Raw genomic sequence first — 22,338 nt, forward strand, 5'->3', positions numbered from 1 at the left:
ATCCCTGTTACAAATTCAATACAATTCCTGCTACAATTCCAAACCAGATCGTTCAGCACTGACTGAAGCAGCAGCAGCATCAAGAAAGAAATATTAGAATATTAGAAATAGTAGAATATTAGAAATATTGGAATACTATCAGAATATTAGAATAGCTTTCCCTCCTTGGAAGTGCTTTTGCATGGCAAACCCTGCTATTTCCTGCAGCCTTGCAAGGTTTTCCAGCTTTCCTGCTGGCGGTGGGGATTGGGGAGTGCGGGCAGGGTGAGGGCACAGAGCTCCTCTGGCAGCTCTCGGAACAAGAGGTGTGGCTGTGATTAGCGCAGATCTTCCGCTGATAAACGCAGCCTTGCATCAGCTCCTGGCCGTGCTGCCGGGTGACTCAGCAGGGCACAGCATCCATCCCCATCCGCCTGGGACACCAACAACCTTCCCTGCTGCCTCCTCCTGAAGGGCCCAGGGCACCGAGCCCGGCCGTGATCCCACTCTGCAGCCTCCCTGCTGGATATGGGGATGGATCCCAGGGGATGGGTACCAGGGGATGGATAACCAGGGGATAATCAGGGGATAACCAGGGGATAACCAGGGGATAACCAGGGGATGGGTACCAGGGGATGGATCCCAGGGGATGGGTACCAGGGGATGGATACCAGGGGATGGATACCAGGGCATGGATACCAGGGCATGGATACCAGGGGATGGATACCAGGGGATGGGTACCAGGGGATGGGTACCAGAGGATGGGTACCAGGGGATGGGTACCAGGGGATAACCAGGGGATAACCAGGGCATGGATCCCAGGGGATGATCAGGGGATGGATCCCAGGGGATAACCAGGGGATGGATAACCAGGGGATGGATACCAGGGGATGGATAACCAGGGCATGGATCCCAGGGGATGGATCCCAGGGGATAACCAGGGGATGGATCCCAGGGGATAACCAGGGGATGGATCCCAGGGGATAACCAGGGGATGGATACCAGGGGATGGAAACCAGGGATGGAAACCAGGGGATATCCAGGGGATGCCCAGAAGATGTCCAGAGGATGCCCAGAGGATGCCCAGGGGATGTCCAGGGGATGCCCAGGGGATGCCCAGGGGATGTCCAGGGGATGCCCAGGGGATGCCCAGGGGATGTCCAGGGGATGCTCAGGGGATGTCCAGAGGATGTCCAGAGGATGCCCAGGGGATGCCCAGGGGATGTCCAGTTGATGCACAGGGAATACCCAGGGGATGTCCAGAGGATGTCCAGGGGATGTCCAGTTGATGCACAGGGAATACCCAGGTGATGTCCAGAGGATGCCCAGGTGATGTTTGCTCTGCCCAGCAGCGATCAGGCCTGCAGGGCTCAGCAGCTGCTCCCCGGATTTGCAGCTCCCCACTGCAAGTCAGTGCAGCACAGCACAGGAAACTCGGATTTGGAACAAATGGAATTGGGAGAGCAAACATCCCTGGTAATGCTGGTGATTCATTAGTCCTTTTTCTTTTCTTTTTTCTTTTTTAACCCTATGATTTTGGCATTCTCCAAAAAAACCCCCAGAATTTTGTCAGTTCTGTGGAAGTCTGAAAAGTGGGACACCTCATAAAATTCTCATTGATCAGGAGTCCATGTTTTGGGTACTGCACAAAAGTGCCATGATTAACAAAATTAACTCTGTCAAATATTTAATTAAAATAGTAATACACATTATTATTATTACTATTATTACTATTACTACTACTACTACTACTAATAATAATAATAATAATAGTAATAGTAATAGTAATAGTAATAATAATAATATTAGACTCTCCTAGTGCCCTTAGAGATGGAACACTAAATTACATTGACCATTGGGTAGACCCAGCAGGGGAATTCCGGGGGGTTTTCTCTTCTTCCCTCTAAGCAATGACTTTGCACCCATCACTTTAAGCCAGCCCAAGTTCAAGTTGCTGCGGCTGGGTTGCCAGAATTACTTCTGAGACAGGATTTTAGTTGTGCCAGTAGTGGAAAATGAATGTTTCTGTTCCTTTCCTCACAAGAAAGACCTGTGAGAAGGGAGTATTTGTGTGCCTTTGGGTTTGGTCTTCGCAGAACTGCTCAGTTTGTGTTAGAAATACGGATGCAGGAACATTTAAGCCTGTTCCTGGCCTGCCATTGACCAAAGTTAAGACCAAATTTCAGGCAGTTCGTACCTGAACCTGGACTTTGCCCACGTTTCTGCCTCACCTCTGAGTGCAGCTCAGGCTGGCACCTCTGCTCTCAAATCTCTGATTAAAACTGAGCCTTACTCTCCACCCTGCTTTCTAATATTCCTATCACTTCCTTGAGCACTGCCAGGAAGCAATAGCAGACTGTGAATACTTAGCAAGATGTCACAAGACCTGAATTTCATCATCAGAACGTGACAGAGCAGACGTTTCCTTTGGGCAGTGTGATCTTTAAACAGTGGCTTCCAAGAAGTGGAAAAATCTCAAGGTTACATTCCCAGTTTGCCTCGTTCTTAGAACAGGACTCTGAAAAATCCAGGGTGATTACAAACTGGGAATATGGGAATAAAACCCACATGGACAAGAAAAAAAACCCCATTCATTAAAACCAATCAGCCTTTGTCACTTATTTGTCAGTGTTCCAGAAAGCCTGCTCCTTCTCCTGAAACAGGAATTGCATTTCCCAGGTTCTATCCATGAACTTTAGGAGGGACTTTAAAACCAGTTTTGGTGTCTGCCCATTTCCTTTGCGTTGAGATCAGTGAGGCTGGAAAAGGTGATGAAATTGTGATGAAGTCAAGAGCAGCTTTTGTGCCCAGTTTGCACAATGCAGCTCCAAAACACAATCCATCACCTAATCCAGAATACATCTTCGTGCCAGCTGTGGCTTTCAGCACCATGCCCTTTTGAATCAGCATCCAAAGTGATTTAACAGCACAATTGATCAAAACCTCAGTTTTCACTGAGCTCCTGACAAGCTCACAAAAAGCCAAGTGATTTTCTGCTTATTTAGCTGATCTTGGAAGTGGCTTCGCAAAAATTCGACTAATTTATGTCAATTTTGCAGGAGTTGGTCACTTTCTTGGAGAGTGGTTTACTCTGTGAAATACTGGCACCCAATCTGCTGCTGAGGAAAACATTTTCTATTCATAAAACCCAAACCAAAAGGAGTCCATTGCCTTCACAAGCCAATTGTACTTTGATATCAATGAAGGCAAAAAATCCTGAGTGTGCTGTAAGGAGGATCTGAGCCAGAAAAGGCCATAATGTTGCTGAATGGATTGCTGTCTAGCACAGGAATAATTTACATTTTAAACAAGTGGGAGTGTGGGTTACTCTGTCTATTAATATTTCCCAAGGTGTACTCATAATGCAGGGAATACCCATTTCCCAAACACAAATATTGTGTTCTGTAATTGTCACCATCCAGTGAGAACCTCAGGACTAAAGAGGACCCAAAAGACAGAACCCAAAAGACAGAAGCCTCCTTTGTGAGCAGCTCTCTTCTCCAGCTGTTTTCCCAAAAATTCCTGGAAAGCAGGTGCCTCTGGGCAGTTCTGCTGCTCTCCAGCGCTGACACCGCACAGCAGGAGCCCCGTGGATTTGTTCTGCTGTGAAAAACACAAACCTCAGGGAGCAAATATTGGTGAACAGAGATGAAGAGGCTCGGGGACCCTTCCAAGCAGCTGAGCCCTGAGGAGAGGTGGGGACACCTAAAGTGGGTCCCTTAGTGGCACCGTCACCCGAGAGAGCAGCACCTCAGCAAGCCCCTCCTGCTCCTGGAGAGGAGGAGGATTTTCCTAAAATAGATTCAAAAAGAAATAAAAGGCACTATGAGGTGCTCTCTGAGGAATGAAATATTTATTTATTATTATTATTGTACATTTATATATGCAGCCTTACCTGTATATATTTGCCAGTTTTGTGCATCTTAGTCCCAAACTACTTTTTGATCACAAGAAAGTGGATAGCTCACATCAGCCCCTTGCCTCTCAGGACACACAGTATTTGTAACTCACCCTTCACTGCACAAATAACCTGTGTTATTTCTCACTCCAGCACATCAGGTTTTGTAACAGCAGACAGAAAATGCGTGCCAGAATCTCACAGCAGCAGAAAAGGCCCACCCTGCCCCTTCCCCAAAGCAGATTTGGTCAGGATGGATTTGCCTATTGCCATTTCTCACCGGAGATAATTTGTAATTCTCCTTTATGATATATCTCTCATATGATATATGAATATCAGGCTTCTGGCTTCCTGATATTCATATAATTACCACGGGTTTGGAAAGGGAAACTCACAGGGAAAATTTCTGTAAAAACACTGGATCACAATATTATTTAAAAAAACAAAACCCTCAAAACAAAGAGAAGGGAAATCAGTAGGATACATTAATTAACTTGTCTGCTGCCTTATCCCTCCTGCAATGCCCAGGGCTCCTGGAAGCCGCTTGTGTGGAATTAATGATTTGTCACTCCCCAGCTGTTGCGGCCACCCCTGGGCTGTTGGGAATGCATCCCTCACGTGTTCCCAGCTCCTGGCACTTCCATTAATCACCAAATTCCCAGGCATGACAGCAGCCCAGCAGCTGCCACCACACCCTGCCCCACCACGGCCGGACAAACATCTCCTCCAGCCGCTGTCAGGAAAACAGCGCGGAGATGGATTGTATTGATTCGGGGATGGCTGCTCACTAATTCATTCGTAATTATTCCTGAGAGTTTTCCACCTAGGCTTTGGATCTCAACTTGTGTTATCTGCCAGACCGAATGCTCACTATTATGCCAAAGCGTAACATATTACAGAAAAAGCGAAAGAGGTGATTTTTAGAGGGTCAAAACTCCGGGGGAGTTTTGACAAGGCGGCTTTCAGTTCCCTTTAGTTTTAGAACGAGGAGTGGCCGCTGTTGGGTTTATTCCCTGCGCTTGGTTCCTGGGAAGGGAGCAGGGATTTGTTCCCGGTTCCGGGGGCAGCGCAGGGAGCGCGGCTGGGCCGGCAGCGGGGCCGCTGCGCTCCCGGTCCGGCCCGGCAGGCGGCGCTCCCGGCCGGGGCTGCGGCCCTGGGGCGTCTGAACTCAGCCGAACTCAGCCGAACTCAGCCGAACCTCAGCCGAACCTCAGCCGAACCTCAGCCGAACCTCAGCCGAACTCAGCCGAACCGCATTCCGAACCTCAGCCGAGCTCAGCCGAACTCAGCCGAGCTCAGCCGAACTCAGCCGAACTCAGCCGAACCTCAGCCGAACCTCAGCCGAATCGCATCTGAACCTCATCCAAACGGCATCCGAACCGCATCCGAACCTCATCCCGAACTGCTTTCCCGAACCACATCCCAAACTTCATTCCCATCCCCATCCACATCCCACATCCCACATCCCGACCCACATCCCAATCCGCTTCCAGCCCTGCGGAACCGCTGCCAGGGCCGGTCATGGCAGTGACCAGAGTCACCGCATCCCGCACCTCCCGCACCTCCCCAAATCCCAGACCTCCCGCACCTTCCCGCATCCCGCACCTCTCTGCACCTCCCTGCATCCCGCACCTCCCCAAATCCCGCACCTCCCGCACCTTCCCACATCCCGCACCTCCCGCACCTTCCCAAATCCCAGACCTCCCGCACCTTCCCACATCTAGATTTGCATCCAGCTCCGGCTCCCACCCCACCACAGCCTCAGGTCTCACCGCCCCATCCTGCCCTGCCTCCAGGCCTGCATCCCGCACCTGCATCCAGCTCCTCATCCCACCCCACACCCAGCCCCCCCATCCTGCTCTGCCTCCCACCCCACACCCAGCCCCTCATCCCATCCCACCCCATCCTGCCCCCCCATCCCTCCAATCCCACTGCCCAGAGCATCTCCAGTTATCCCAGCATCACACAGCACCAAACTCCTGATAGTGCTGGTTCCAAGCTCACGTAAGGCTAAGATCCCCAATGCTATAAAAACTGAAAGAATGATCAAATTCAAACACAATTAATCATTTCCTTTTTTTTCCTCTTTTGTCAGACTCAGACTGGGCAGCCTTAGCTTGGAAACTTCCATGTGCACGCAGTAAGAAATCATATGAAAAGGGTTTGCAAAAAGAGGAAATAATAAGTAACAGAGAAGGCTACAAATAACTGAGTGACCTACAGAAATATTGCCAAATCATGCACCGTGTCTTACCTTTGATAACAAATTCCTTTTGAAAATGATTGCATTATTTTAAAAGCCTGCTGTAAATGGAAAACCTTTGGTAGAGCTCGAAATTAAAAAAATAAATACACCCATCCAATTAAAAATTCCTCGTTTGGTTCTTTGGCTGAGTACAGGCACACACCACGTTTCACTTTCTTTACTGCAGCTGCAGGAAGGAGATTTTTGGGGCTGTTCCTCCGGCCCTGACCCAAGTGCACCTCAGTGCCAATTCCCCCTGTTCACAACAGGGAGATGGAAGGGAAACGAGGGAACAGCAAAAGAGAAACAGGGATTGGGGTTTTTTCCACCCATGGGCTCTGAAGCAGATCTTGGCCACGCTACCTTTAGGAAAGTTACAACTGCAGTTAAACTCAGAACTCTGCAGCAGCAGAAAAAGAAACAAACCCCATTTTTATAACATTTTCCCCTGCAGTTTTGCCCATAGATTCTGCATTCCCTGCTTTCAAAGGATAAACACCTTCAGCACCCTTGTGCTAAGGGAATATCTCACCCTTGGGATGCAAGCTCAGAGCACGTGTGGCTGGGCAGGCCTGGGATTATCCCATACACACAGAAATACTCCTGCCAACACCTTGTGCTGATTTATCCCCCCTGTGCTTTCAAATGCCACTGCAGCACTGCTGCTCAGGGGCTGGGCTTAAACTGGGGGCACCTCAGCAATGCACATTTTGTGTTTTGACTGAAGATCCACAGTTGGGTTCTTTTGGGGCACACAGAGCTTAAGCTTCATCATGTGCTTTCCTTTTCTTTCTAAAACTAAACTACAGCTGCATACATATCGCAATAAAATACATCTTGTCTTCCACGTGTCTTAAAAAGAGCATGATCCAGCCAATCCCATCATTAATGTAGGAGGTGTTGAGGGAAAATTGGTTTGCTCTGTCCTGAAGAGCTCAAACATTGGGGTGCCAGAAAACCCCCATGGAATCTGCAGCGCTGACCAGCGACCGTGTTTAAAGCCACCAGTGCTTGAAAGAATAAAAAAAGCAGGATCCACTTTGAGTATTTTCCCCAGAAAGTTCCTATAAAAAATTAAGATACGAATATTTCATTTGGAGCTCTGGCATTCCTTGCTCTCCTCCCTCCAGCAGGAGTTAAAGCGACCAGCAGGAGCTGAAAGGCAGTTTGATCTTTGTTACATTGGGACTACGGAATCCAAGCAACTCTTTTACAAGGCATCGTAATTGTTTGTACTTGCAAAACTGGATTAAGAAATCACTGCTATTCTTAAAACACATTTATCACATACATACAAAAGTCAGCATATTTCCACTCGGAGCGCAGCCCCAGCCAACCAGAGAGAGTTCCCGTGTTCCGCCCACGCTCGTTCTCTCATCCTCCCCTTCCCCAGAGCAATCCTGCATCTGGCCACTCCAGCCTGGAGAAGTCCCCCCGAGCCCCAGCAGGGCACACCTGCCCCAGGCTGGCCCTGTGCCCCTCACCTGGGCTCTGCTGGTGCTGCCACCGTGCCCAGCTCCCCTGCTGCGGGGGCCAGAACGCCGAAATTGGGGGTTCTGAATCGAGAAGGTGAAGTTATGGGAGGGTTTGGAGGTGTGGAAAGCAAGAGCTCTCTTCTGTTCCAAAGGCACTGGGAATTTCAAGCAGTCCTGCACAGGGTAACTGAGATGAGGGAAATAAATGAGATTATACAGGGGGTGTCACTGGACCTCCAGAATTTTGAAGTTTGGGGCTTTACTAAATTTTTCAAAGTTTCACAAAACACATTTTCCTGTTATTTAAATCCATTTGTTCTTCGACTGAAGCTTAATTTAAAAAGCATGTCCTTTGAGCTGAGCACAAGTCTGACTAACTCTGTTGTAAATGCTGCTGAAGATGAACAAAACTAACACCATAAATGAAAAAAAAACAAACCAGAAAAGGCCTCACGCCTGCAGAACAGCCACACTCAGGCTGAGTGTGAGAGCACAGCTCTCGTTTTGTTGGCTGACTCAAAATCAACATATCAAAATCATCCTGCTAAAATCCATGCCAGATACAGGGAAACCCTAATGGCAGGACCCAGAAGATGGAATTCCTCTTCTCATCTGTCTTCTCTTTGTGTTTCTTTTGTGTGTGTTTAGCTCCTCTGTGTCCCTTTCCCAACAAAGTCTCCTTGCTTTGATTTTATCCACCCAGCCCTGTCCTGATTCGCTCTCCCTTCCAGTACAAACCGAGTCCTCCAGCACTTTGTCTCTCTTGTGTTGTCTCTCAGAGGAGCTGCTGGTCTCCAAGCCCAGCCCCAGTGGCAGCTGTGCTGTTCTTTCCCCACTCTCCAGGGAAAAGGAGGAAAAAATACCATGGGTATCGTCCTTGCTACTCACCTCAACCCCTGTGCCCTTCTCCCAGGCAAGAAAAGGATTTTTGGGAATCAGAAGAGCCAGCAGAACCCTGGAGTAGCAGTTTTGTACCTTCTGCTTAATTCTCTTGCCTGTGTGACACCTCCAGAAACTCCTCATGGGTGTTCCCAGTCTATTCCTCATGCCAGAATTTCTGTTACTGGTATTTAATAAACTGTATTATAACTTGGGAGCCAAAGTTGCAGAAAACAACATTTTTATTTGCTATTTTCGGTTCAGGAATGTCTGTTTTCCAGACATGCTCTGCCTACAAACAAGATGTTTTCATGTTTTCCATAGGCACTCAGGGCAGCCTCTATTTTAAATGATATTTCTTGCTACCTGCAGGGCAGACTGAGAACTGAGATGTCCACAGTTTCCTTTCTCCTTAAATGTTTCTCCTTAAATCTTCCTTTCTTCTCCTGATAGAATCTCCTTGAGCAACAAAAGTCATTCTAGACTCGCATGGTCCATGAAAAAAAGAAAAAAAAGACATTTTCTCAAATGAAACTTCAGCCAAAAGTGTTGTTCTGCCCCTTGTGCTGTGCAGCCTTACCTACATCCCACCACTGCCAGAGAAGGAAATGGATTTTTTTCCCCTCTTGGCAACTCCTGGGGAGGTTCACTATTGTGTTCTGGGAGTCCTCGTTCTCAAAGGCTATTGTGAAAACTGTAGTAAACAGAACTTTCAGCATCAGGATGCGAGGAACAGGATCCAAGGCTGGGAGCATTTGCCAAGAGTGGATGTGACCGCTGCCCCATTCAGTGGGGATGGTACAGCAGTTCATCCCCGCTGCCGCATCCAGCACATTCCGGAACCAGGGGGACAAAGGTGGCAATCGCTGACCAGCCAGCCTGCACAAAACAGCACCAGCATGTACAAAAAATTTCCTTCCCATCAGGCAAGGGAAGAACTCAGCTCCAGAGGCTCCATTTGTGTCAGCAGATTTCCATGAACTGCTGTGGAGCCCCAGGATTACGGCAGGGGAGCTGATGACAACTGAGAATTTGGCGCAGGGGTTGAAAGGCTCAGAGGATTCCAGCTCGTTTCTCTGCTGTTTGGCAGAGTGTGTGATGTCAGACAGGCCAAATGGCTCCCATTTATAGAAAACCAGATAAGGAGCAGAAAGAGGTGGATCTGAATGTTTAGGAAGCTGGGATAAAATTAAATTAAATTAAATGGGATAAAATACAGAGTTTGGCAGAATTGAGCTATAATGCAGAAGTCGTGTTGCATACCAAATAAAATATTTTATAATAAATGAATTAAAAATAATAAATAGTATAAAATAAGTAGCATAAATAAAATACTGTGAACAGCTATGGAGTGAAGTGTTCTGTGTTAAGTTTATGATGGAGAGAGTGATGTTCTCGTAGATTCAGGAAGGAATGAAAGAAACGTAATGATAAAATTAGTGGTTAGGGGAAGATTCCACGGATTTTACTAATCATGAAATTATTCAGCATAGAGGAAAGAATGGATGAAAGCAACTCCAGATGAAGGCAAATAATTGCGTGGTAATACCCATCTTCAGCATTCAGGCACATAAAGAAAGATACTGGGAGTGTTAAAGACAGAAAGGTTTGATCTGATTTGATCCCAATCAATTGACCTTTACCTTCTCGGGGTCAGTCCAAGCCCCTGGTGTCTCCAGGTCATAACAAAGCTGTAAATTACCCTTAGGTTGTTTCAACAGTCCTCCAGTGGCCTTTGCAAAGCAGAAGCCCATTTAAATTGGTAATTAATTCAGAAAACATCACCTGTTTTCACTAACATTTCATCACTTCTCGTATCACTGTTAATTGGATTCCTTGGTGGTGTTGAAACCAAACCTAAAGAAGATGCTTGCCATGTCTGTAGGGCCACTCTGGCACAAAACAGAACCCTGCATCAACCAAAATCCTTCTGATCATGCAAAGGTCCTGTGCAGAAAGATGCCAGGGCCTTTTCTCAGCTTTAACACTTCATCAGGAGCCCCCAGCAAAGGAGCCAAGCAGAAATATTTGGCACAATTATCAGGGAGAACAGATAAAAGAAGAGTCAGGGAGAAGATGCCCATAAGGAGGACAAGTTGAGGGGCATTTTCAGACCTAAATTAACCCTTGAGCAAAACAGGTACAGAGCATCTTTTAGAACTTCATAACTTCATGGAAGCTTTGTCTCTTTCTAGCACCCTCCTCACCCTCAGGAATGAATCATGTGCTTGGAATCCAAGGAAAAGCTGTTTCTCCCATTCTTGAAGGCTTTTTTTTTTATTTATTTTATGTACAAAAGAAGTGGTTTGGGTTTTAGCAGGAATGGATATTTCTGTCTGCACACACCAGATTTCATCCAGGTAACTTTATCTGCATAGGAATCAGAAACGGCTTTTCAGACTTGGGAAACCAAAATTGCATCAAACAATATTTTTATTTCTTATTTTCAGTTCAGGAGTGTCTGTTTTCTGTAATGGGCTGCAGAACACTCACCAAAACAGAGAGCTGGGGGCAATGAACCCCCTCAGAGCCTGCCCACACTTAGGAGAAAAAGGAGCAAGAGCTTAAATTCTGCTCATCCTTCCATCAGACATGAGCTGAAGCCTTGATTCCTGCAGTCCTTGACACACAAATCACCACATAAATAAAAATTGTTCCATGGTAGTGACAGCAGAGGTGTCAGCACGTGTGGCATTGTGGGACAACTACTGACACCACAAAAATATTTTCAAAATTGACAGAAAATATGGAAGAACTTTGCTGACAGAACTTTTGCAGCATTCAAAATCCATCTTTATCCCTCAGCTCTGTGCTTGAAGGAAATCCCTAAAAAGATCAAATCATCTTGCTGGTTTAAGGAGCTAAAACAACAATAAAAACCAATGATTTATGGAAATGCCTTTATTCACTTATATTCCAGGAATAACTAAAGCCACTTGGCAAAAGGAAATTCCCAAATTCTGCTTTGAGCACAAAACAATTCTGGAAACTTTCGCTGTGGCAATGCTTTAAAAATCACCCCCAGCCTAATTAACATCTGCTTTAGGAGCTGGAGTTATTACAGGGTCATTTATCTACTGCAAGGATCTTGTACACAATTGAGCAGATTTTTAATGTTTAACATCTCTGCCCATAAAGCAGCAGGGAGAGCCACTCACCTAAGGGAGCGTGTAATGGTTAATTCAGGGCTGGGCTTCTCTTCAACATTTCTCACCAATTCCAGCTTTTCTAATCACAGGAGAGGGAGCATCACCCATGACAGAAGGGCAGCTCTTTTTAGAAAGCTCAAAGAAGACTTAGAAATTTTAGCACCAGGAGATAAACAACAACTAAAAAAAAAAAAAATTAAAAAAAAAAAAAACCCTGGATATTCAATAACTGAAAAAACTTCTGCAAAAAGCCTGATGTGAATGGTCTAAGATGCAGTAGGTTTATTGGGAAATAAACCCAAATATGTTTTGGAAAGGTCCTCTCCAAAATACAGCTTTCCTCACCTGCAGCCTGGCTAAAAGGTGATAACCAATTCTGCTACTATTCCCATTTTTTAGGGGAATTATTCCTCTAACAGGGGGATTTCATTTCCCACTGTTGGATTGGCCAGTTGCTCAGCAGGAGAAATGGGATTTTGGGGCTCATGTAACAGGATGCACCATTCAGGCAGGGAATAAAGTTCCAGAATTAAAGAAAATTCATTTCTCTCAGCTCATCCATGGGTGTCTCTAGGGCTCTAAAAGTCCAGGTTTTACTAAGGGTGATTTCAGATTTAAGAGATCTGAAGTCAACCCTTCATCAATTAAATCTGCCTTTTCTTAATGTTCTTGTTATGCAGCTCAATCTAAAGACTTTGGAACGACTTTTTGATCTTTATTCTGGCTGATACTTTAGTTTTGGTTTGTTGTTTGGGATTTCTGTTGTTATTGTTGTGCCCTACATAATGAGCATCAATTTCTAGATTAAGGAAATATTTCATCCACCTGGTTTGTGCTGGTCTGTAATCCCCAACTCGTGCTCTTGGTGTGGCCTTTCCAAGGGAAACAAAGAGTAAAAAGAGGATTTTTATATTTTAAAATCTTAGGGGCTGCTGATGTTCCTGCAGTGAAAATCCAACAGGTAAAAGTGATGGTTGTGCAATTCAAAGATCCTAAAACAATTAGAGTACTGGCTCACTTAAATGGGATTTTAAGACTGGCTTAGGTCCAGGGTAACTCTCTACCTTTGAGTCACATTAGAATTTGAAATGAGTGCTGGGGAAGTTTTATAATTTATTTAAATGGTCATTCAGAAGAGCTTCAGCACCAGCTCTATGGTTATTATTTAAACTTAAGGGGAATAATTTTGATAATTTATCAATAAGAATTGATAATTTTGGCTTCTGGAAAAGCAGAGGGAAAGTGGGAAGGAAAAGTGTAGCTGGAAGCCAACACCACTCAAGAAGAAATATCTATAAAATGGGATTTAGACATGTGAGGGAATTATGAAATAGAGTCTTATAAATAACCTGAGCAGATATTGGAGAAGCACAAATATAAAATATTTAGATAATCAATTTTTAAAAGATGGAAAGATAATACAGACAGAAAGAGATGAATTTAACAAGTGGATCTGCTGCCATATCCACAGATCTCAGAGCAGCTCGTGCACATTCCTATTCTCACCTGGCTACTAAAAATCATTATTTATTTGCCCAATTTAAGTGGTTTCAGAGTATTAGAGAACCAAGTTATACTGCTCTCTGTTCAAAAAAAAAACCCAAAAAAACCCAGACATTTTTATAAGAACTCTTTCTCAAAAATACAAACATTAATTTAAAGTAAAGTTTGAGAGCATTTAAAAACCTGAGCTGGTAAATGGACCAGACCCTAAGAGATCACATCACACAAGTTAAAAATTAGGAATATTATGAAATAAAATAAAAAGCTGAGGTGAAATATCAATGGAGCTGAGGTTTCCAACTGAAAAAAAAATCAATTAAATAAGAAAGGTACATTTATGAATAAAACTCCAGACAAAACCAGCCTGGAGCCATGTGATGAGTAAACAGGAAACTGGAACCAGAAAATAGAGAATGGAAGGAGGCTGCTGCCATGGGTGAGAGCAGTTACCCCAAGCTTTTTCATTCTTCTGAGCTAAGATTAGCAGGTTTAATAACTCAGTTCCAAGGAACAGGCTGAATTCTTAAAACCAATAACATTTTTTTCCAATTTCTAGTCATTTTCTGGACATGTATCTACAGACAAAGGCAATTTTGTTACATTTTTTGTTCTCCCAATCACAATGGAAGTTAAAATCCTGCAGTGCTCCTGCTCTGCATTACTCTGGAATATTAAATCTGAAATTCTGCTTTTGGTTCTTGGGCATTTATTGTTAGGCTTTTTATATTCCATTATAAACCACTGTATATTCTTGCTGTTTTATCTTGCCTGAGAAAATGTCCTTGAAGAGCAAAGCTGCCCAAGTCCCAGTCTACAAAAAAGCCAATTTTCCCCCCAAAATCTTTCCTGTTGCAGCTTCCCTCTCCCCTCAGTAGTGACCCATCTATTTCTAGGAGTGAAAGTAAGAACCATCCCCCCATGAGCTGAAATTTCTGTGGTCTGTCTGGAAGAAAAAGCTGTATATTTTTTTTCCACTCATATTTGAAGAGTTTTGTTTTGCTCTCTGGAAGCAGGTATAAATTATTTGGGGAAAAAAGAAAAAAAACAGATTATGGAAAACCTGCTGTTACCAAAAAAAGTGACCTCAGTTGCCACCAAATTTGAGCTGTCACACTCCGAGGAGAGGGGTTATGATAAGTGAATCTTGATTTCTGATATACTGTACTGTCTGTATTTTATCCTTTAAATAATTAGCTTCTCGGTGATTTCTGACAGAAGTTGAATTACCTATAAAGTCAATTTAGAGAAAAAATTTCAGCAAAGTGCCAAACTCCACACAGCGCAAAAAGGGTTTTAGAAGTGGATAGGTTTTTACTAAGCATATTTGAGCAGGAATAAATCAAATGTGAAATAAATTATAATATACCATGAGAATTTCCCAATTGAATCTGATTTTCTGTGCTACCATTCTAGCCTTATTTTTGCTTTTGCTTCCACAGGTTTGGCTGCAGGTTCAGCTGCTGGAGCAAAGAACAATGACCAGGCCCAAATCTCCACAATTTTCTAATGAAAGTAGGGGAGTGAATATTAAATTTACTTCACTGGAACAACAGTGGGTTGCCAGGTTCTACTCCATGGTGTACTGAACTGCTACATTTTATTATTTATTGCTTTATATAAAACTCAAATACCAGAAATCAGCACAAGGTGCTCTGTAAATTCCCAGAATTGCATTGTTTTGCTCACACAACAGGGTAAGAAAACACTGTTAATGAAGTTCACAGAGGAAAAACTTGTGTAGAAAAAAGGAGTTTGATGACATCTGCTCCACGCCCCACTGAAGGGATGCTTCTATATTAACTTATGCAAATAAAAGTAAACATGCCATAGTATGCAAATGAGCTACTAATAAAAAAATTACCATCCCTTACATGTGTATAAAAGACTTTTTAAAGAGCTTTTTCAACTCTCCTCTGTTAATACCAGGGACTCAGAGCTACAGAGAGCAATCACAAGGGCTATTACAATAAAAATAACTCAGATTTCATTCTGAAAGACACAAAAAATGTTATTTACATTATCAGCTAGCTACAATCTGAGGGAATAAAAAAATCCCAGCAATGTGGAAATATATTTAATTGGTGTTTAAAACATATTAAAGTCATCAACCAACACTACCCCTATTCTAAACCTGCCTTTATTTAATCAATCGTATCTTGTAACAAAGAAATTTTTAGCAGGGAGTATTTATATCCTAAATTAGAAATACCAGGTTTTTGGCTGCTTTGTGTGTTGTTCCTGACCCAGTGTTATTTTTCCTCCATTTCTGACCCAACCAGCTATTTAAATTCACCAGGATGTTTGCACATGCTTCCTAATTCACTTTATATGTTAGCTATTTTTATTTTTTTTTTTTAATTTTTAAAATTTTTCATTGGCATTCAACCCTTGACATGAAAAGGCAAATTCTATAGAGCTCAGGCTGAGTCAGCAGAAGGGCTCTTTCTATAGAATGGTAAAAACCTCCACAGAAATTGTCAAATAGCCTGAGAGAGCAGAAGATGACAAAGCCAGGAGCTTCTCCAGTGATGATGAAGGGTTTCAGGCACACAGTGGGCAGAAGTCCTAAAACACTTGAAAAATATTTAACTGAACAATAATGGAGCAGTGCCAAATACTAAAAGTTACCAAAGATAATTTTAATTGTTGTAGATATAATAGTGTTCAATGACAGCTGTTTTGGAACAAAAAGGTTATTTCCTGAAAATCACTGTAATATTTTTCTCCCAAAATAGCCCCTGGTTCACTGCTGGAGTTACCTGGCATCCTCTAATGCTCAGCACAGACTAACAACCAGTTATTAACTTTATTTTTTAGGAGTCTTCAGATCTTAAATGAAAATAATGACTTATTTGAAAGACTAACAAGAGTTGGTTGAGAAGGGGAGCAGACAAACCCAGAGAACAATTTACGTGGCTGGAACGTGATGCCTTTAATGTAACACCTACTTCAAGCTGCTTTGCCTGGCCATATTTTGTTTTCTTGTACTTCTGCAGAACATAATTCAAGTAAGGATTAAAGTTACTGTTCTTCTGCCCAGCAGAATTCCCTGCACGTTTTTATGATGAAGATTTAATCACAGAATAAGGAGATATTTATTACACTTAAAAAAAATCCCTTCTGAGGCCCTTTGGGTTCTTGTGCATCTACACAAAACAACCCTGGGGAATAAAGCAAATATTGGGGTGATTTTTCCCAGAGTTCTGTCTGGATTTCACACTCCTGCTGGGTAAAAATCAGAAGTTTGGTGTGTGTTTTGTTAGATCACAACACCTGTGGATGAAGGAGCCCCTGCAGCACAGTTTGTGAGATGGAATAAAAGGATGCTCCCGTTTTATTGTTGTGCCACTCCTGGTGATTCTTTCAGAACTAACACGACTGAAACAACATAGTTTTAGCACATTTAGTGTTAATAATAATATATATTAATTACAAAGACAATCAAGAAACTGCTTTATTCAAACTTTGGTCTTTTATCAAATGCCACACAACCCATTCGCTGTAAAGACTAAAGAAGGCATTTCAGCAAACATAATAAAACCTATAGGATAACCTGAATTCCATCTAATTCTCTTTCAGTCTTTATTACCAATATCCACCCTAAATAATTCCAAAATGTTTAAAATGTGTTTAAGCATTTCAATACATTTAAGACTTTTGAAAGAGACCCTGACTTCCTTGGTTTAAAACCTCTTTGCAGTAGAAATAAAACTGGTGGTGGTGGGAATGTGAGATCCATGACAGGAAAGCTGAGAACTGATCCTTAGGAAAAGGAGATGCTCCCCATTCCATGATTTTCCTGGGATTTAGGAGCTGCAGCATTTAATGGACTGGCAGCATTTCCTACATCCATCTGAGCACCCTGGAGATTCGGGGAAAATATGTAAAAAGCAGGGGCTTTAAAAATAGTGCTTCAAATTAACTCCATCACAACAATGTATAAAAACTATAAAGTGGGACAAAGGTTATAGGAAATGGAAGTACCAAGAGATCTTCAAGCAGTCCTCCAAAAGAAACAATGGGAGGGGGGGGATTAATTATTTTTTCACAATTATGAGTGAATGAGCACCTTTCTCATACTCTTACAAGGAAAACAAAATCCTCTTCATCAACAAAGGTTTAATTGGAATCTGGAGGCAAAGTTCTCTTGATATTTTGAGTAAAAGTTTGCACTTTTGAGTTCTAATCTTTACTGGAATCATTGAGTTGCTGTGTAAGGCAGCAAACTACCCCAAAGGATTTACTTTAGGAATATAGCTTCACAACCAGATATATTCCTATAACTTTAGGAATATAGTTGTGATCTGCTGATACAATTATACACAAATTATGAGTGTAAAACAATTGCATAGAAGGCAATTGTCTCGCAATGCTTTAACAATACAATATTATTTCTGTTTTATATATGAGTAAAATGAGCAGTCCTCCAAAAGAAACAATGGGGGGGATTAATTATTTTTTTCACAATTATGAGGGAGTGGGAACTTTCCTCATACTCTCACAAGGAAAACACAGTCCTTTTCAAGAACAAATGTTTGATTGAGACCTGGAGGCAAAGTTCTCGAGACATTTTAAGTTAAAATTCATCCTCTTGAGGTTCTAGTCTTTACTGGAATCATTGAATTGCTGGATAAGACAGCAAATTATCCCAAAGGAGTTTCTTCAGGAATATGGTTGTGATCTGCTGTCCACAAATTTCTTTTATGAGCATGAAACAATTGTACAGACAGCAATGACTTGCCTCACAGTGCTTTAGCAGGGCAATATTATTTCTATTTTATATATGAGTAAAATGAGCCAGAGCTCGGTGACTTGAGTGCCCCACAGGAAGTCAGTGACACAACCAGGAATAGAAGCGAGACCTCTCAGCAGCTCAGTCCCATGCTTTAACCACAACCCAGCCACCTCCTTCCCATCTCACATTAGCACAACCCTGAGCCTTGGTTGCATCAGCTCCTCATTTCAGATGTCTAAGCATGTATAATTGTAGAAATCTGGATTTCCGAAGTTACGTCCATAAATCTGTCTCAGCTCAATCACCCAAGAAATTCAGATAAACTGGTTTGAAATGAGGCTCAAAACGACCTTTTGGTTGCTTTAAAAGGATTCCTTCATTAATAATTTTTGGGTGGATTAACCCATCTGGCAGATACCAGGATGTGTTTGAGCTCCTTATTCCTGTATTTTCTTTTGCCTGCTGTCTGTGATGTGCAATTTGGGCCCATTGAATCAGAAAGGAACTGGAACAGGAATATCAACTACAGGAGAGGCAGGCAGTCCTAGAGAGGGAGTTATTCCCTTCAAGATGAAATCAGAAAACTTCAGAGTCGGGGGAGAGTCTAAAACCCATTACAGTTAGAGGTAGGCAGGCTGGTGTGATCTTGGCTTTGATGAATTTAGAGCAGGCATGGTTTGGATTTTGTTCTCTTTTCATCCAAGCCTCGAAGTTCAGGCAAAGGAGGCTCATTTTTAAGGGGTTCCTGTTTTGACCCGCCCTGCAGTTATCTGTAGAAAAATCTGCATCATGCCTGGGTCTATCCCTCCTGCTGGACCCGAGCAGAAATTCACCCAGCACAGTCCTCTACCAGCACCCAAAGGAAGGCAGTTTATTCCCCAGGTTTTGCCATAAATCTGTGTAAAATGCTACTGATAGCAGCTGAAACTTTGAATTCCCTTCAAGAAAAGAGTGTGCAAGCTCTAGATAGGAGTGTGGTGTGATATTATGACTTACTTTTGAAAAACATGCCTTCCCAGACCAAAAACTGCCAATAAAGACAGAATGAGATATGTTGAGGTAAATAAGATATGCTCTTTATCAATAAAAGGACACCAGATAGATGAATTAAAATATTACATTACCCAAGAGAAAGAACACGGGGTAACTTTTTAAAAAGCCAGCAATACAGGACATTTTTAACTTCTTTAAATCCATTCCTTTAAAGCAAAGCCATTTGCACAATCAGAACTTGCTGCTCAGGCTGTCAGATTTCTGGCTGCACTCTCAGAGGAGGAGATTGCCCTCTAGATGTTAAAAGTTTGGCTACTCCTTCGTTCCATCCCACAGCATCAGGACGGGACACACCACACGAGTGGTGATTTTAAACTTGAGCAATGCACCCAGAGACTGAGAGCCCAAACTCAGGGGAAACATAAAAAAGTCAGTAAAAGATGGAATTTGCATCTTTGCAGAGATGGGAAGGGGTAGAAATCCTTGTAAAGTTGCCACTCTTTTCAAGCCAATTGTAAAAAAATCACAGCATCACCTCCAATAAATTTGTTTTTCTAACCAGAAACGCCTACCTGGAATTCCTTAAGAATTGTTGCACAGAAATTCCTTCATCAAGATGGAAAAGAGAAATGAAACTGCTCAAGGGAGGTTATTTTGTCACTGCTAACACCCTTATCCATCTGGACATCCCACAAAGTACTCATTGCAGTTTCTCATCTCAGAGAGAACAATTTTTTGCCATATGATTCAATTTAATCTACTTCCAATTTTCTGAATAATTGAAGCACTTAATGTACAGTCAGTCAGTAATACCGGCAAACAGAAATAATTTATTTTTTTTTCAGATGAAATAAATGCTTCAAAAAGACTCACCACGAGAAACGGACTGACTAAAGTTAATATAAAATGCAATTCTTTCACATGAAAAGAATTAACTAATGCTTTTATATAAGAAAAACAGAATATAATTGATCTTGTGTGAAGGCAAATTATCTTCTAATTTTAAAACCAGAACTGATGCTGAGAGAGTCTTTTCTGCTTCTCTTTGAACTTAGGGAAGAACTGCCCATGGTTCAGGAAGGCCTGAGCCTGACATTTCATTCTTGTTTCATAACTCTTAGAGGTCCCAGCCAAACTTAGGAATTCTCTCAGATAAGCAGGGGAGAAAGTCTGGATCATCAAAAACTGCACAGTCAAATAATGCAAACAAAAACTTACGAGGAACTGATAAATGTCTTTATTATGACCATTTCATTACTGTATAAAGCAACTTGATTACAGCATAGATAATATATTTGTAGCCTATTTTATTTCTTTACCAGGACAGAAGTTATTGGCTTTCTCTGAAAAATAAAAAAAGTCTTTGTTAAGAAAAAAAAACCAAAAACAACAGATTAATTCAATTTATAAATAAGACATATTTTTAATTACATGGGTTCTTCATCTCCTGATTCTTCAAATTAAGCTGTCTAAAAGAAACATTTAATGAGATATCAAATTCTACCTAAAAATCTGTGTTAAGCAGGAAATCAGACTAAGTAATCTTTTCCTTTCCTGTCTCAACTGCTAAAATGCATATTTACAAAATCTAAGTAATTTTTACATAAGTTATCATTCTGGTTTTGCTTTATATTTTATGAGTTCTGTTCAAAAGGTGAACTTGCTAAAGAAAACAATGCTTAGAGCAGAAACAGACTGATACTGTATTTGTAATATTTCTAAAGCTGTGTTTGGCTGATTTCTCTGGACTGACTTAGATATATCTGTCTCACCCGTGCAATTTAATTAAAATCCAAACTGTGCTTTGTATTTCTGCCTTTATTAAAAGCCTGGGCTCAAAGCAGGGCTGCACAGTCACAGCTGGATGTTATCAATACCTGCCAATTTCTGGAATGCTTCCAGTTGCGTGGAGTTTGAAAAAGTTTGCACGTTAAAACCTTGATTTTGGGAAGGGATCCTCTATTTTCAGACATTTAAAGTAAATGGGGAATTCTCCAGCAGCTCCCACAGAGAGCAGCAGCTCTGTTCTCACCAGGGCTAAATCAGAACTCTGTGAGCGCCCAGCTCAGTTCCTTCTCCTTTTTCTTAAAACTACCTCAGCTATTGCTGTAAAGTGCTGGAAATATTAATAACCGAGGCATTTAAAACCTCTTATTGTTAAGATTGTTTCACCCACATTTGCCTCTTTGTTCATCCATGGTAATTCTGAGGGTTTGTTTGACTTGTTTTCAGGACCTGGCTTCTAATTCCGAGCCAGGGTATTACTGGAATAGGTTATTACTGCAGTATGTTAAAATAATTTTTAAAATACCCAACCCAAACAATAAAAAATAACCACTTAAAAAAATAAAATAAAAAACCAAGATATTTCCATGTTTCCAAGGCTAAAAAAATATTAGATGAAAGGGAAAAAGCAGGAATTGAAAAAAAATTTTCCTTGATTTGTCAAGGCAGAGGTAACACCTCAAGCCTATACAAATAGACAGATAATTCTCATAAAAATTAACACAAGGCTTCAAGCCTCTGCAGACAGAGAGATTGTTCTCATAAACAAAAGGCTGGAGGCAAAGTTAGTATCTGTAGGTAGTCCAGGTATTTTGACGTGTTCAACCCTAATCTATAAATTGCCTTCAGTATACAAATAATAAAGCAAATGTGGGCTCTCTTTCAAAACGCTTGATGACTAAGAACCATAATAAGGCAAATTTGGGATCCTCTCAACCTGCCAGTGATGTCCAAGGGATCAGGAGTTTTTCGAGATAAACTGTTGTATCCCGGGGCACCTCGAGTTCCAGGATGACTCTCTAAAGCCTGTTGATCTTATGCCTTTTTTTCCACATCTAACTTCTTTTTCAAAGCCGCGGAGGCTGAGATAGAGGAGGTGACAGGCTTGTTGGGGCTTGCTGCCTCTGGAGAGCTTCGGAGCGCAGCCTGTACCGCTCTGCATTCCTGGGACGGGGGGGGAGAGCGCCCAGAGATAATCTCAAGCGAAAAGAAAAAAAAAAAAAAAAAAAAAAAAAAAAAAAAACCAAAACAAAAAAGTGCAAAAGAATTTGCTTTACCTCTGTTACTGCTAAGAACCTTTTCAGAAAAGCCTTTACTCCTGTCACAGCAGGACACAGACTGGCGTGAGGTGACCCAGCCAAACCACCCAGCGCAGAGCGGAGCTGGCTGGAGAATGAGGAGGCAAAAGAGAAAGCGGCCGGCAGGCGGAAAAAGTGAATTTTCAGTTACGGGAGATTACAGGGAGCAGAGATCAAATTCCAGCTGCGCCGCGGGGCCCGCGCTCTGCCCTCAGGTACAGGCGGCCGGAGGGGACCGGCCGGGCTGCGGGCACGGCCCGGGGGGCACGGGGAGGAAGGAGCGGCGGCTCCTCACAGCCCCGCTGCCTCTCCCGTCCCGCTGGGAGAGCTGTCCCGCTCTTCCTCGCCATCCCTGCGGCCGCCCCCGCTCCCCATCCCCGTCCCCATCCCGGGGTCGCC

General features: G+C 42.7%; 1 long non-coding RNA gene across 1 annotated transcript; it reads right to left on the minus strand.

The window, feature by feature from the left end:
* Positions 1 to 20,086: 20,086 nt before the first annotated feature.
* LOC117245057 lies at positions 20,087 to 22,313 on the minus strand. Its single transcript, XR_004499219.1, has 3 exons — positions 21,919 to 22,313; positions 21,579 to 21,805; positions 20,087 to 20,199 (listed from the first exon to the last, which is right to left on the minus strand). It is a non-coding gene; the product is annotated as an uncharacterized LOC117245057 (long non-coding RNA).
* Positions 22,314 to 22,338: the final 25 nt, after the last annotated feature.

This window comes from Parus major, chromosome 12 (genome assembly GCF_001522545.3).
Source record: "Parus major isolate Abel chromosome 12, Parus_major1.1, whole genome shotgun sequence".
NCBI classification, from domain to species: domain Eukaryota; kingdom Metazoa; phylum Chordata; class Aves; order Passeriformes; family Paridae; genus Parus; species Parus major.